Source organism: Plectropomus leopardus, chromosome 22 (genome assembly GCF_008729295.1).
Source record: "Plectropomus leopardus isolate mb chromosome 22, YSFRI_Pleo_2.0, whole genome shotgun sequence".
Classification (NCBI taxonomy): domain Eukaryota; kingdom Metazoa; phylum Chordata; class Actinopteri; order Perciformes; family Serranidae; genus Plectropomus; species Plectropomus leopardus.
The window spans coordinates 2,317,307-2,333,073 of record NC_056484.1 but is presented as its reverse complement, the minus strand read 5'-3'; positions in this window follow the sequence as shown (position 1 = coordinate 2,333,073).

The following is a 15,767-nucleotide window of genomic DNA, read 5'->3' as shown; positions in this document are numbered from 1 at the left end:
AGGAATGACAACTTAATGAAAACTACTGGTTGCATGGCAACTTGTTGCACCTTGTGAGTGTCGCAGACATTATGTTCTGTTATAAATGCCAGTGCTGCTAGTTTAAGTTGGCAGTTTTGGTGGATAACTTGTTAGTTTAAAGTAGAAGTGAGAGATGTTAAGATGTTTTGTTTACTTTACATTTTCATATTTCCTATACCAATCCATCATTTTCCTTGGCTCCCTAAATTGGTTCTCAGTCATCAAAAAAAAAATAGAGGCCTTTGTGTGGTAGAAAAATTTAATACATGAAAGAACATGTGATTTGTGCATCTTTACACACTATGTTTTGCTTCCTATCTGAAGGTCTGATTGTCTGTATGATGTCAAACATACTGAGTTTATGTATGTTTAACTTCTGTGTGTGTGTGTGTGTGTGTGTGTGTGTGTGTATGTGTTTGTGTGTGTGTGTCTGTCTTTGTGTGTCCATGCATATATGGTGTGCCAAGAGGTTTCTCTGATCACATTTGTGTTGTAGTAATATTATACTGTATACTCATGTAAGGATCAGTGATATTCTTTTATTCATTTTAGTGGAGACTGAGCGTAAGTTTAGGGGTTTTTTTTCGACACCTGGTGTAGTGTGTCATTAAAAATAAACAAGTCATTAAAAAAATTTTAAATAATAGTTTTTTGGTTTTTTTTTGTTTTTTTTATTTTAATTGATATTTTTTGGACAACATGCAAACATATTACATTTTTCTCATGATTTTTGACAACGTATTATACTATGACTTTTAACGATATTTGAAGCCATGCTAATATATTTTTTCCATTAATTGGAATGAGAGCATGCAGAAAAGCCTCATACCATGAAGCAATACTATTGCCTTGTCAGCAATTTTTTTGACATACTAAATTATGGGGTTTTTGGCCTTTTTTGACCTTTATTCCCACTTTGAATAGTATGACGTGCCTTAACAAGCTATTCAATGTCATTTTAAACCATTTTTAGGAGGGGTCAAATTTTGACTTTTTTCGACATACTATACTATTGCCTTGGTCGGTTTGACGAATTATGAGTTTTTTTACATTTATTCCCATTTTGTATGGTATGACATGCCTCAACAAGCTATTCTATGTCGTTTTACGCCATTTTTAGGAGGGGACAAATTTTGACTGACTTGACTGAATTTTTTCAGCATGTCAGAAAAAATAGCCGACAAAGGCAATAGTAAAGTATGTCGAAAAAAGTCAAAATTTGACCCTTCCTAAAAATAGACTTAAAACGATATAGAATTAGTGGTTGAGGCGCTTTATACTATACAAAGTGGTAATATAGGTTAAAAAAGGCCAAAAAAATCACAATTTAGCATGTCAAACAAAATGGCCCGACAAGGTATGTGGAAAAAAGTCAAAATTTGACCCCTCCTAAAAATGGCTTAAAACGACATAGAATAGCATGTAGAGGCGCTTTATACTATACAAAGTGGGAATAAAGGTCAAAAAAGGCCAAAAAACTCATAATTTAGGATGTCAAAAAAATGGCCGACCAAGGCAATAGTATAGTATGTCGAAAAAATTCAAAATTTGACCCCTCCTAAAAATGGCTTAAAATGACACAGAATAGCTTCTAGAGACGCGTTATATTATATACAAAGTGGGAATAAAGGTCAAAAAAGGTCAAAAAAGGCCAAAAAAACAGATAATTCAGCATGTCAAACAAAATGGCCGACCAAGGCAATAGTATAGCATGTCGGAAAAAAGTCAAAATTTGACCCCTCCTAAAAATGGCTTAAGATGACATAGAATAACTTGTAGAGGCACGTTATACTGTACAAAGTGGGAATAAAGGTCAAAAAAGTCAAAAAAAAAAAACCATATAATTCAGCATGTCAAACAAAATGGCCGACAAAGGCAATAGTATAGTATACCAAAAAATTTAAAATTTGACCCCTCCTAAAAATGGCTTAAAACGACATAGAATAGCTTGTTTAGGCATGTCATACTATTCAAAGTGGAAATAAAGGTCAAAAAAGGCCAAAAAAATTCAAAATTCATCATGTCAAAAAAAAAATGGCCGACCAAGGCAATAGTATAGTATGTCGAAAAAAGTCAAAATTTGACCCCTCCTAAAAATGGCTTAAAACAACATAGAATACCTTGAAAAGGTGCCTTATATTATACAAAGTGGAAATAAAGGTCAAAAAACGCCAAAAAAACAGATAATTCAGCATGTCAAACAAAATGGCCGACCAAGGCAATAGTATAGTATGTCGAAAAAAGTCAAAATTTGACCCCTCCTAAAAATGGCTTAAAAACGACATAGAATACCTTGTAGAGGCGCGTTGTAGTATACAAAGTGGAAATAAAGGTCAAAAAAGGCCAAAAAAACTCAAAATTTAGGATGTCAAAAAAAATGGCCGACCAAGGCAATAGTATAGTATGTCGAAAAAAGTCAAAATTTGACCCCTCCTAAAAATGGCTTAAAACGACATAGAATAGCTTGTTTAGGCATGTCATACTATTCAAAGTGGAAATAAAGGTCAAAAAAGGCCAAAAAACTCAAAATTCATCATGTCAAAAAAATGGCCGACCAAGGCAATAGTATAGTATGTCGAAAAAAGTCAAAATTTGACCCCTCCTAAAAATGGCTTAAAATGACATAGAATACTTTGAAGAGGTGCGTTGTAGTATACAAAGTGGAAATGAAGGTCAAAAAAGGCCAAAAAAAATATAATTTAGGATGTCAAAAAAATGGCCACCAAGGCAATAGTATAGTATGTCGAAAAAAGTCAAAATTTGACCCCTCCTAAAAATGGCTTAAAACGACATAGAATAGCTTGTAGAGGCGCGTTGTAGTATACAAAGTGGGAATAAAGGTCAAAAAAGGCCAAAAAAAACTATATAATTTAGGATGTCAAAAAAATGGCCGACCAAGGCAATAGTATAGCATGTCGAAAAAAGTCAAAATTTGACCCCTCCTAAAAATGGCTTAAAACGACATAGAATACTTGTAGAGGCGCGTTGTACTATACAAAGTGGGAATAAAGGTCAAAAAAGGCCAAAAAAACAAAATTTAGGATGTCAAAAAAATGGCCGACCAAGGCAATAGTATAGTATGTCGAAAAAAAAAGTCAAAATTTGACCCCTCCTAAAAATGGCTTAAAATGACATAGAATAGCTTCTAGAGACGCGTTATACTATACAAAGTGGAAATAAAGGTCAAAAAAGGCCAAAAAAACCTCATAATTCAGGATGTCAAAAAAATGGCCGACCAAGGCAATAGTATAGCATGTCGAAAAAAGTCAAAATTTGACCCCTCCTAAAAATGGCTTAAAACGACATAGAATACCTTGAAGAGGTGCGTTGTACTATACAAAGTGGGAATAAAGGTCAAAAAAGGCCAAAAAACCATATAATTTAGGATGTCAAAAAAAAATGGCCGACCAAGGCAATAGTATAGCATGTCGAAAAAAGTCAAAATTTGACCCCTCCTAAAAATGGCTTAAAACGACATAGAATAGCTTGTAGAGGCGTTATACTATACAAAGTGGGAATAAAGGTCAAAAAAGGCCAAAAAAACAGATAATTCAGATGTCAAAAAAAAATGGCCGACCAAGGCAATAGTATAGTATGTCGAAAAAAGTCAAAATTTGACCCCTCCTAAAAATGGCTTAAAACGACATAGAATAGCTTCTAGAGACGCGTTATACTATACAAAGTGGGAATAAAGGTCAAAAAAGGCCAAAAAAACAGATAATTCAGCATGTCAAACAAAATGGCCGACCAAGGCAATAGTATAGTATGTCGAAAAAAGTCAAAATTTGACCCCTCCTAAAAATGGCTTAAAACGACATAGAATAGCTTCTAGTGCGGCGTTATACTATACAAAGTGGGAATAAAGGTCAAAAAAGGCCAAAAAAAACAGATAATTCAGCATGTCAAACAAAATGGCCGACCAAGGCAATAGTATAGTATGTCGAAAAAAGTCAAAATTTGACCCCTCCTAAAAATGGCTTAAAACGACATAGAATAGCTTCTAGAGACGCGTTATACTATACAAAGTGGGAATAAAGGTCAAAAAAGGCCAAAAAAACAGATAATTTAGGATGTCAAAAAAAATGGCCGACCAAGGCAATAGTATAGTATGTCGAAAAAAGTCAAAATTTGACCCCTCCTAAAAATGGCTTAAAACGACATAGAATAGCTTCTAGAGAGTGCGTTATACTATACAAAGTGGGAATAAAGGTCAAAAAAGGCCAAAAAAAAACAGATAATTCAGCATGTCAAAAAAAAATGGCCGACCAAGGCAATAGTATAGCATGTCGAAAAAAGTCAAAATTTGACCCCTCCTAAAAATGGCTTAAAACGACATAGAATAGCTTCTAGAGGGCGTTGTATACTATACAAAGTGGGAATAAAGGTCAAAAAAGGCCAAAAAAAAACAGATAATTCAGCATGTCAAACAAAATGGCCGACCAAGGCAATAGTATAGTATGTCGAAAAAAGTCAAAATTTGACCCCTCCTAAAAATGGCTTAAAACGACATAGAATAGCTTCTAGAGACGCGTTATACTATATACAAAGTGGGAATAAAGGTCAAAAAAGGCCAAAAAAACAGATAATTCAGCATGTCAAAAAAAAAATGGCCGACCAAGGCAATAGTATAGTATGTCGAAAAAAGTCAAAATTTGACCCCTCCTAAAAATGGCTTAAAATGACATAGAATAGCTTCTAGAGACGCGTTATACTATACAAAGTGGAATAAAGGTCAAAAAAGGCCAAAAAAACAGATAATTCAGCATGTCAAACAAAATGGCCGACCAAGGCAATAGTATAGTATGTCGAAAAAAGTCAAAATTTGACCCCTCCTAAAAATGGCTTAAAACGACATAGAAATAGCTTCTAGAGCGGCGTTATACTATACAAAGTGGGAATAAAGGTCAAAAAAGGCCAAAAAAACTCAAAATAATTCAGCATGTCAAAAAAATGGCCGACCAAGGCAATAGTATAGTATGTCGAAAAAAGTCAAAATTTGACCCCTCCTAAAAATGGCTTAAAACGACATAGAATAGCTTCTAGAGACGCGTTATACTATACAAAGTGGGAATAAAGGTCAAAAAAGGCCAAAAAACACAAATTCAGCATGTCAAAAAAAATGGCCGACCAAGGCAATAGTATAGCATGTCGAAAAAAGTCAAAATTTGACCCCTCCTAAAAATGGCTTAAAACGACATAGAATAGCTTGTAGAGGCGCGTTATAGTATACAAAGTGGGAATAAAGGTCAAAAAAGGCAAAAAAAACTCATAATTCAGCATGTCAAAAAAATGGCCGACCAAGGCAATAGTATAGTATGTCGAAAAAAGTCAAAATTTGACCCCTCCTAAAAATGGCTTAAAATGACATAGAATAGCTTCTAGAGACGCGTTATACTATACAAAGTGGAAATAAAGGTCAAAAAAGGCCAAAAAAAACAGATAATTCAGCATGTCAAAAAAATGGCCGACCAAGGCAATAGTATAGTATGTCGAAAAAAGTCAAATTTGACCCCTCCTAAAAATGGCTTAAAACGACATAGAATAGCTTCTAGAGACGCGTTATACTATACAAAGTGGAATAAAGGTCAAAAAAGGCCAAAAAACAGATAATTCAGCATGTCAAAAAAATGGCCGACCAAGGCAATAGTATAGCATGTCGAAAAAAGTCAAAATTTGACCCCTCCTAAAAATGGCTTAAAACGACATAGAATAACTTGTAGAGGCGTTATACTATACAAAGTGGGAATAAAGGTCAAAAAAGGCCAAAAAAACAAAATTTAGGATGTCAAAAAAATGGCCGACCAAGGCAATAGTATAGTATGTCGAAAAAAGTCAAAATTTGACCCCTCCTAAAAATGGCTTAAAACGACATAGAATAGCTTGTAGAGGCGCGTTATACTATACAAAGTGGGAATAAAGGTCAAAAAAGGCCAAAAAAACATATAATTCAGGATGTCAAAAAAAATGGCCGACCAAGCAATAGTATAGTATGTCGAAAAAAGTCAAAATTTGACCCCTCCTAAAAATGGCTTAAAACGACATAGAATAGCTTCTAGAGACGCGTTATACTATACAAAGTGGGAATAAAGGTCAAAAAAGGCCAAAAAAACAGATAATTCAGCATGTCAAACAAAATGGCCGACCAAGGCAATAGTATAGTATGTCGAAAAAAGTCAAAATTTGACCCCTCCTAAAAATGGCTTAAAACGACATAGAATAGCTTCTAGAGCGCGTTATTATACTATACAAAGTGGGAATATAAAGGTCAAAAAAGGCCAAAAAAACAGATAATTCAGCATGTCAAACAAAAAATGGCCGACCAAGGCAATAGTATAGTATGTCGAAAAAAGTCAAAATTTGACCCCTCCTAAAAATGGCTTAAAATGACATAGAATAGCTTCTAGAGACGCGTTATACTATACAAAGTGGGAATAAAGGTCAAAAAAGGCCAAAAAAACAGATAATTCAGCATGTCAAACAAAATGGCCGACCAAGGCAATAGTATAGCATGTCGAAAAAAGTCAAAATTTGACCCCTCCTAAAAATGGCTTAAAACGACATAGAATAGCTTGTAGAGGCGCGTTGTAGTATACAAAGTGGAAATAAAGGTCAAAAAAGGCCAAAAAAACAATAATTCAGGATGTCAAAAAAATGGCCGACCAAGGCAATAGTATAGCATGTCGAAAAAAGTCAAAATTTGACCCCTCCTAAAAATGGCTTAAAATGACATAGAATAGCTTGTAGAGGCACGTTATACTATACAAAGTGGGAAATAAAGGTCAAAAAAGGCCAAAAAAACAGATAATTTAGGATGTCAAAAAAATGGCCGACCAAGGCAATAGTATAGTATGTCGAAAAAAGTCAAAATTTGACCCCTCCTAAAAATGGCTTAAAACGACATAGAATAGCTTCTAGAGACGCGTTATACTATACAAAGTGGATAAAGGTCAAAAAAGGCCAAAAAAACAATAATTCAGCATGTCAAACAAAATGGCCGACCAAGGCAATAGTATAGCATGTCGAAAAAAGTCAAAATTTGACCCCTCCTAAAAATGGCTTAAAACGACATAGAATAGCTTGTAGAGGCGCGTTGTAGTATACAAAGTGGAAATAAAGGTCAAAAAAGGCCAAAAAAAACTCAAATAATTCAGCATGTCAAAAAAAATGGCCGACCAAGGCAATAGTATAGTATGTCGAAAAAAGTCAAAATTTGACCCCTCCTAAAAATGGCTTAAAACGACATAGAATAGCTTCTAGAGACGCGTTATACTATACAAAGTGGGAATAAAGGTCAAAAAAGGCCAAAAAAACAGATAATTCAGCATGTCAAACAAAATGGCCGACCAAGGCAATAGTATAGCATGTCGAAAAAAGTCAAAATTTGACCCCTCCTAAAAATGGCTTAAAACGACATAGAATAGCTTCTAGAGACGCGTTATACTATACAAAGTGGGAATAAAGGTCAAAAAAGGCCAAAAAAACAGATAATTCAGCATGTCAAACAAAATGGCCAACCAAGGCAATAGTATAGCATGTCGAAAAAAGTCAAAATTTGACCCCTCCTAAAAATGGCTTAAAACGACATAGAATGGCTTGTTTAGGCGTGTCATACTATTCAAAGTGGAAATAAAGGTCAAAAAAGGCCAAAAAACTCAAAATTCATTATGTCAAAAAAATGGCCGACCAAGGCAATAGCATAGCATGTCGAAAAAAGTCAAAATTTGACCCCTCCTAAAAATGGCTTAAAATGACATAGAATAGCTTCTAGAGACGCATTATACTATACAAAGTGGGAATAAAGGTCATAAAAGGCCAAAAAACCATATAATTTAGGATGTCAAAAAAATGGCCGACCAAGGCCCCTCCTAAAAATGGCATAAAATGACATAGAATACCTTGTAGAGGCGCGTTATAGTATCCAAAGTGGGAATAAAGGTTAAAAAAATAGGCCAAAAAACTCATAATTTAGCATGTCATAAAAAAATGTCCTGAAAACCGCATAGTTTAGTTAGGCGAAACATGTCCAATTTTGACATGTCCCAAAAATGGCTGAAAACAACTTGTTATAGATTGTAGAGTTCCGCCATAGCATACAATTTCGAAAAAAAAGTCCAAAAAAGTCCAAATTTTGCATGTCAAAAAAATGGCCAAAAACCAGATAGTATAGCAAGGCAAAAAGTTTCAAATTTTGACATGTCTCCAAAATAGCTGAAAACTACTTATTATAGCTTGTAGAGTCACGCCTTAGCATACAGATTTGAGAAAAAGGCCAAAAAAGTCAAAATTTAGCATGTCAAAAAAAATAGCCAAAAACCGCATCGTTTTGACATGGCCCAAAATGGCTGCAATGACTTAATTATAGTTTGTACAGTCGCACCACAGCATACAATTTCGAAGGAAAAAAAACGCCAAAAAACTCAAAATTTAGCATGTCCCAAGAATTGCTGAAAACTTCATATAGCTTGTAGAGTCACATCATAGCACGCAATGTCGACAAAAAGACCAAAAACGTCATAATTTTGTGTCGTATAGTATAGTCAACATGTATTTCATCTTGATATTTCTAGCCATACAATATTATGTCGATTTTGGCCGTTATTTTGACATGCTTTATAAATTTTTGTTTGGCTGTTTTGTCAACATGCTTTACTAAGACGTGTTTCGACATGCTATTCTATGTTTTTTCTACGGTATTGTCAGGAGACCAGCCGAGAACGAAGAACGGCACCCAGATTCTAACCTCAGGCGCTCATTCTCCCCGAGGGAGATGGATCCGTTCATGAACATGCAAACATGCAAACACCCTGGCTCATGAGAAACTTTTAACATGTTCATGAATCAGCAGTAGCAGCCATTTGAGTGACCACTGACAGAAAACACATAAGGAGGAAGCATCAGGAGCAGCAGCAGGAGGAAGCATCTACTCAAACATGACACCCCAAGCAGGAGGAGGAAGTTTCTACTCGAACACGCCACCCCAAGACCAGCCAATGAGGAGAGACGGAGAGTGGAGAGAGCGATGACCCGACAGACCTCCAGATAAAGAGGACCAACAGATCACTGTGTGTGCGCTTTTGTGCTTTGCCTCATCTTGCTCAGACTCTGTGTTAGACATTAAATGCAACCGCTGTAAAAGGGAGTGAGGTAACTGTTGCTTTTGATTTACGCTTTTGACATTTTTATCTCTGAATAAAGCCCGCCTCGAGCAGTTTTAACCTTTTTCTACCATCCCTGGCCTTTTCATCCTTCTGAGAATCTGGTGAGTGGCTAAAAGACAAAACAAGACAAAAAAGAAACACATCGCTGGACAAAAACGAACTTAAAGTTTGCTGCTTGGCTTTGACTGACCACAAGTGAATAAAAACTCACAAAAAACCAACGTAGGAAAGTACCAGAGCTACTCCCTGAGCCACCCTGGATCCCCCAAGACGGGACAGATTGCGGACGCTCCCTCTGCCTGAGTGGTAGTGGGTTTATCTCCTGGACTGGTGAACTGTGAAGTAAACACTGATGGGTATCCAGCACTCAGAAACACCTTACCTCTTGAAGCCACTCTCTCGCAAGTCTGAGTTGGCGTTCGATTATTTAGAGTGTTTGCGTAAAGGGCAGACACAGACTCACTATATTTTGTCGATATTGCCCATTTTTCAACATCCTTTATAATGATGTTTTTGGCAGATTTTGCAACATGCTATACTATGACATGACAATAGTATAGTATAGCATGTCGAGACGCATCATAGTATAGCATGTTAAAAAATCAGCCAAAAACATCATAATATAGCTTGTCAAATAAATGGCAGAAAAAGACAGATGAAAAATGTAAAAATTTGACGTGCAAAAAAAAGGACTGAAAACAACATGTCGAGACACGTCATGCAGTATAGCATGTTTCTAAAAATGTTTTTGGCTGTTTTCAAAAAAACAGCCAAAAACATCATCATAAAGCATGTTGAAAAAATAGCTAAAACCAACATAGTATAGTATGGTGAAAAATGTAAAAATATGATATGTCAAAAAAAGAGTTGAAAACAACATAGAATTAAAGCTGCAAACAGTGATGAAAGGGCCCTCGCACCCCCATGTATGCCGCTAAAACAGCCGCTCATTTCCATGAAAGTTGGATAATACACACAGAGAGTTTGGACCCTGGTGTGAGATATTTCACATGATGTAGTACGTCCAGCGCCCAGAAGATGGCACTGGAGGGCATATAATTTCCATGTCATCTTGGTGTACATCATTTGTAGACCAAACCATGAAAATTTCATGAAAATTAATTAATTAATTAACATTAAAACAAAAAACCTATTTGGAGTGTTGAGTTTGAACCTTATCCAGGGCGGATAAGTTTTAAAGGCCGCTTCCCAGAGAAAAGTCAGAAGTGCAACTTAAAACACAGATGAAATGCCTGAAGGTTTAGCTCAGTTGGTCAGAGGGCTTGTTGAAAGAGAACTAAAGAAAAAAAGCCGAAATGCGAAAGAGAATGAGCAAGTGTCAGGATGTTTGGCTCAGTGGGTAAATCACACGGCTAGTAAGTGTGAGGTTGGTGGTTCGAGCCTTGTCTGGGACAGGTGTCTTTTGAAGACTGGTGTCTACAGCACAGAGCTAAAGGCAACGTCGAAAACATGCAGACATCAAGAGGTTTAGCTCAGTGGGTTAGACAACTGGTTGGTGCTTCTGAGAATGTGGGATCAAGCTCTGTTCAGGACAGGTGACTTTTATGGTTATTGTCCAAATCTGAGGTAAGGTAAGGGGAATGTCCAAAATGGTTGCCGAAAACGATCCATATACAAGACAAGAAGACAATTGCTGATGCATTTGTCTGCTCTACTGATATAAGGTCCATATGGTGTTAAAATGAAAAATTCAGTATCAGCAGTGACGTCTGTCGAAAACTCGACTAATATATGAGTCGGGCCATTAATCCTTGATTTCGACAGATGCATCTGCCGATACTGGTTTTACCTGTTTTGGGACAATTTAACCTGATTTATCGGCCAAAACGACATATCACTCAACTTTACGTGCCTTAATTTGTTCTGCAGCATCACAATCAGTGTCTAAACTGTATGAATCTACAGCCAAATGATATTCTATGGCATAAATACAAAAAATATAAAATATCGGCTAATATCTGTCTGCTCTGCGGATATAAGGTGCATATGGTTCTGAAATGGAAAATTCAGTATCGCCAGTGACGTCTGTCGAAACTCGACTGATATATGAGTTGGGCCGATAATCAACTAAGTTCTTGGCAGGGAACTTTTTTTAAACTGTTTTAAGTTTTCATTGGACAGACTTCCTTCATTTTAGAACTGCTCCGTGTCGTTCAAGACATAAGGGATGTATCATCTACTTCTTGCATCTTTCTAGACTTGCGCTAGGTTGCATCATGCTATGTTCCTGACTTTCCTTCCTTATTACTATGCCACTTTCCTGACTTTCCTATTTTCACATCTTATACCCCTCATCCTCTACCTCCATCTTCCAACTTCACTCAACTTCCTGTCTTTCAACCCAACTTCCTGTTTCTCACCTCAACTTCATGTCTCTTGACTGTCCTTCCTGTCTCTCAACCCAACCCAATGTATTTGATGCTCCTTCAAAAGTTACCTGTCCCAAACAAGATTTGAACCACCAACCTCACACACACTAACCACATGATTTACCCGCTGAGCCAAACCTCCTGATATCTGTGAGTTTCTGACTTTGCCTTTAGCTCTGTGCTGTAGACACCACTCTTCAAAAGTCAACTGTCCCAAACAAGACTCAAACCACCAACCTCACACTCATTAACCCATGATTTACCAGCTGAACCAAACCTCCTGAAACTTCTTAGCACTCGTACACTAGTATTTAAGCAGATCGAATGATACAGAGAATAGCACATCGAGTCATGCCATAGTACAGCATGTTGAAAAAACAGCCAAAAAGATTATTATAAAGCACGTCAAAAAAATGGTGGAAATCAACATAGTATAGTATGGCAAAAAAATGTCAAAATATGACACGTCCAAAAAAGGGCTGAAAACAACACAGAATAGCATGCTGAGACAGGTCACGGTACAACGTGGTGAAATAATGCCACAAAACATCAAAATATAGCATGTAGTTTCACATGTCGAAAAAACAGCCAACTGTTTAATCGACATGTGAAACGATTTGACATTTTTTCATGTTTTTTGTCGACATAGTATACTGACGTTTTTGGTGATTTAAGATGTTTTTTTATGATTTTTGACACTTTTTTCATGACTTTTGACAACTTGACAAAAATTGTCAAAAGTCAAAAGACATAAAATTATTTTTAACAACATTAAATATATATTCTGACATTCTTTTCATGATTTTTGACAACATACTATAACCATGACGATTTTTCAAAACATAATGAAGCACAATGTTTTTTCGTGAGTTTTGAGGCCATCCTATAATATGAAGTTTTTTCATGATAAGTGAGCTGGCATATTACAACTATGAAGTTTTGTGACGACATACTGCACAAACTTTCATGATTTTGGACAACATACGATAAATGACATAATTTCATAACTTTTGACGACATACAATACTTTGATGATTTTTCATCATTGTTGACAACACGACACTATGGCATCTTTTTATGATTTTTGACTATACTACAAGTTTTTCTATATTTATCGCATAGTATTCTGCTTTTTTTAAGGACTTCTTTTACATACTATACCACAATATTTTTGTAATTGCATTATTTATGAAACACTATACCTTGTCTTTTGTTATATTACTTTAATGGCATACGATCCTATGACTTTTGTATGACGTTTTTATGACACACTTTACAATGATGGGAGAGAGTCTGAACAGAAACAGTTAAAAAGCAACTGTCCATAATGTGATCTTTTAGTACTTGCACTGTTTTTTTATCACTTGTTTTTTGACATGAAAACAGGCACTTGAGTCAAACCTTTTTGTTCTTGAATTTTGTTTATTAATGATTCCATTTTTCGTAAGAACTTGGTACAAAAAAGTGAGACTACTCTTTAATCATTTACCAACTTCCATCAATCAACTTTTTAATGCATCATAAAGAAGAAAAAACTACATTGGCATATTTAAGACAAACACTTTCCTATACACACTATCCACTGGACAGTCCCCTTATTAATGACAAAGAAAAAACTTCTACTTCAACAGCCAACAGACATTTTAATTTCCATCTAAACGTGTCATTGTCGTCTCCTCGTCGCCTCCTCATGGCAAAATAATACATCAAACGTTGCAAGCTAGAAGTCAGAATGCAGAACTGGCAAACAATAGAAAATCCAATGTTCTGTTTTCTTTTTCTTTTTTTTTTGCTCCTTGATAAAAGAATATAAAAATGTTCTAACTTTTTTATTATTTGTTCAAATGTTGTGTCGTGTATTAAAATAGATCTGTTTAAGCACTGCACAGTTTCTCCCGGAGAAGATTTCTAGAAACGGATGAGGAGGTTTGGGGATGGTGGATGTTTTTTTTTCTTGTTTTTTTTCAGGGTTTGAAGGGTGGAGTATCGACGCGGCATGGAGCACTGATATGGTTCTCATCTTATTTTTTATTTATGTTTTCCTTCCTAGAGTCTCGTCACAGTCCTGCAGCTCTCAAGCGAGGACTCGATATGCATCACATGGTACATTCTGGTAAAATCTCGCAGACAGATTTTACTTTTCCACGCTGATCATGATTTTATTCGTTCATAAAGGCAAGTTAGGTACAATGTTAATGCATATCTGCTGTTTATCTTACAGATACAGAGCTTGGAAAGTGTCAGGTGAATATTTCCTCTGCTGATTCAGGTAACATGTGCTAAGTTGACATTTCTTGAGTCATTAAATGCTCCAAATTGTTGATACTAAGTTTTTTATGTTGAAAAATGATCATACCTCTAGTGTTTTTACATGGAGGCAGCCTGCCTCGCCTAAAATAACGACCACCTCCGCTAACGTCTTTTTTTTCCACACTTTTAATTAAATAAAATGCAATATTTTAAGCAGCAAATGACAAACTAAACATCTTCTGCTGCTACGCAGTGATCAGAAACAGAGCGCATCAGGATCTGGGTGGTTGATCGCCTCGACATGCACATAAAAAAGTCTGTTTTTGCCATTATTCCAAAAAAGACTGATTTCCTACTAGTGTAAAACAGAAGTATGGGAGTTTTGGTGAAAAATAAAAGTAACTTTTAACTATGTTTTATTATGTTGTTGAAAATGAACTGATGTGTATGTAAAATAATTCGTATTGTAGTTGAGCTAACTTTAACTACTTTATGCACAGTTTTCTTAAATGCATCATATTAATGGGTCATAGGTTTTGTATGTTAAATGATAAATAACAATATTAAATGAATGCAGAGGAATAAAAAGTACAAAGAATTGTAATTAACTTAAACGAATTGAACATTTTTATTTAGTGACTTAAACATTTAGTTATTTTATTCTATGAATTCTAATCTTTTCTCTGATGGTAATTTTTTTATTTCATAAAAGCGTGGTTATTTTTTTATGATATCAGCTGGCAATTGGGGTTTTTATTTCAGGGGAGGCGACCCACCTGCTGAACTGAAGAAACAAAATAAGTACTTGTGGTAAAATAATTAGTCATTTTAGGGGAGAAAACTTTTCTCTCCAGACACCAACCAGGCTCTGTATTCTGATAAAGCGCATTAGAAATATGTTGTTTTTTTAAAAACAAAACGTGTGCATTTGGCTCAGTGTTGAGTGACAGCGGGAACAGAACTTCGTGTGTTTTCATACTACGAGCAAATCCGAGTTTTCAGCTGACACATTCAGACACAAAGACTGAGTCAGAAATAAAACTAAAAAAAAGTTTTTCCCATGAGCAAACAAAAACACTCTGACTTCACTGCTCGCTGTATGAAATCACAGTATTTTTCAGGTCACAGTCGCACAATCAATTAATTTAGGAAAAAAGTATATAATTTCTGTGTATCTTTTCATCCAAATAATTTTTCAAATACCAAACATTTGCTGGTCCCATCCTTTAAAATGTGAATATTTGATTATCTTTGTTTTTTTTAGACAATTCGAATCATTTTTAATAGTTTCATTAAAAAAAACTTGAACTCCTTTTTGGGGGGCAAAATGGTTAATTCAATAATTTAATATTAGGTTTAGTTTTAAGCCTAATTATTTGGATTTGGCTGCATTTATTTTTTAACAGCTTAAAAAAAACAAAAAATGATTTGGATTTAAAGGTACACAGATCTACAAAAAACCTACGAGCTACTTTATTTGAAGCACACTGAGGCTTTTCGAATTTTTTTTTTTTTTAGGACTGTATTTTGGGGGGGAAATCATGTTGCGGAGCTGTTTTGATGCCATATTGCTCGTCTTTTATCCTTTTGTTTTTTCTCCTCTGTGAGTCGAACTTGTTCGCTGCCACTGAAGCCACGGATGCACCAGTGTATATATATTTTTTCTTATTTTTTGTGCCGTACAGGTGATGATTCTCCAATAGTAAGGATCTTTTCAGTATCTCGGATACTTCAGACCAAACTCAGGTGTGCTGGATATGATAAAAAATGAAATAAAACCACCTCTTCTCAGTTAGAACTTCACAAATTCCCTCTTTTTTTCTTTTGATAAAGGCATTTTTCTCTCTGGATTACTTATTTGTTCATGTTTGTGCATTAACAGGCAGCAGAGAGCCGCACCTCGACTGTGTGGTGAGTACAGTATGACAAATAATTAAAAAATGGACTA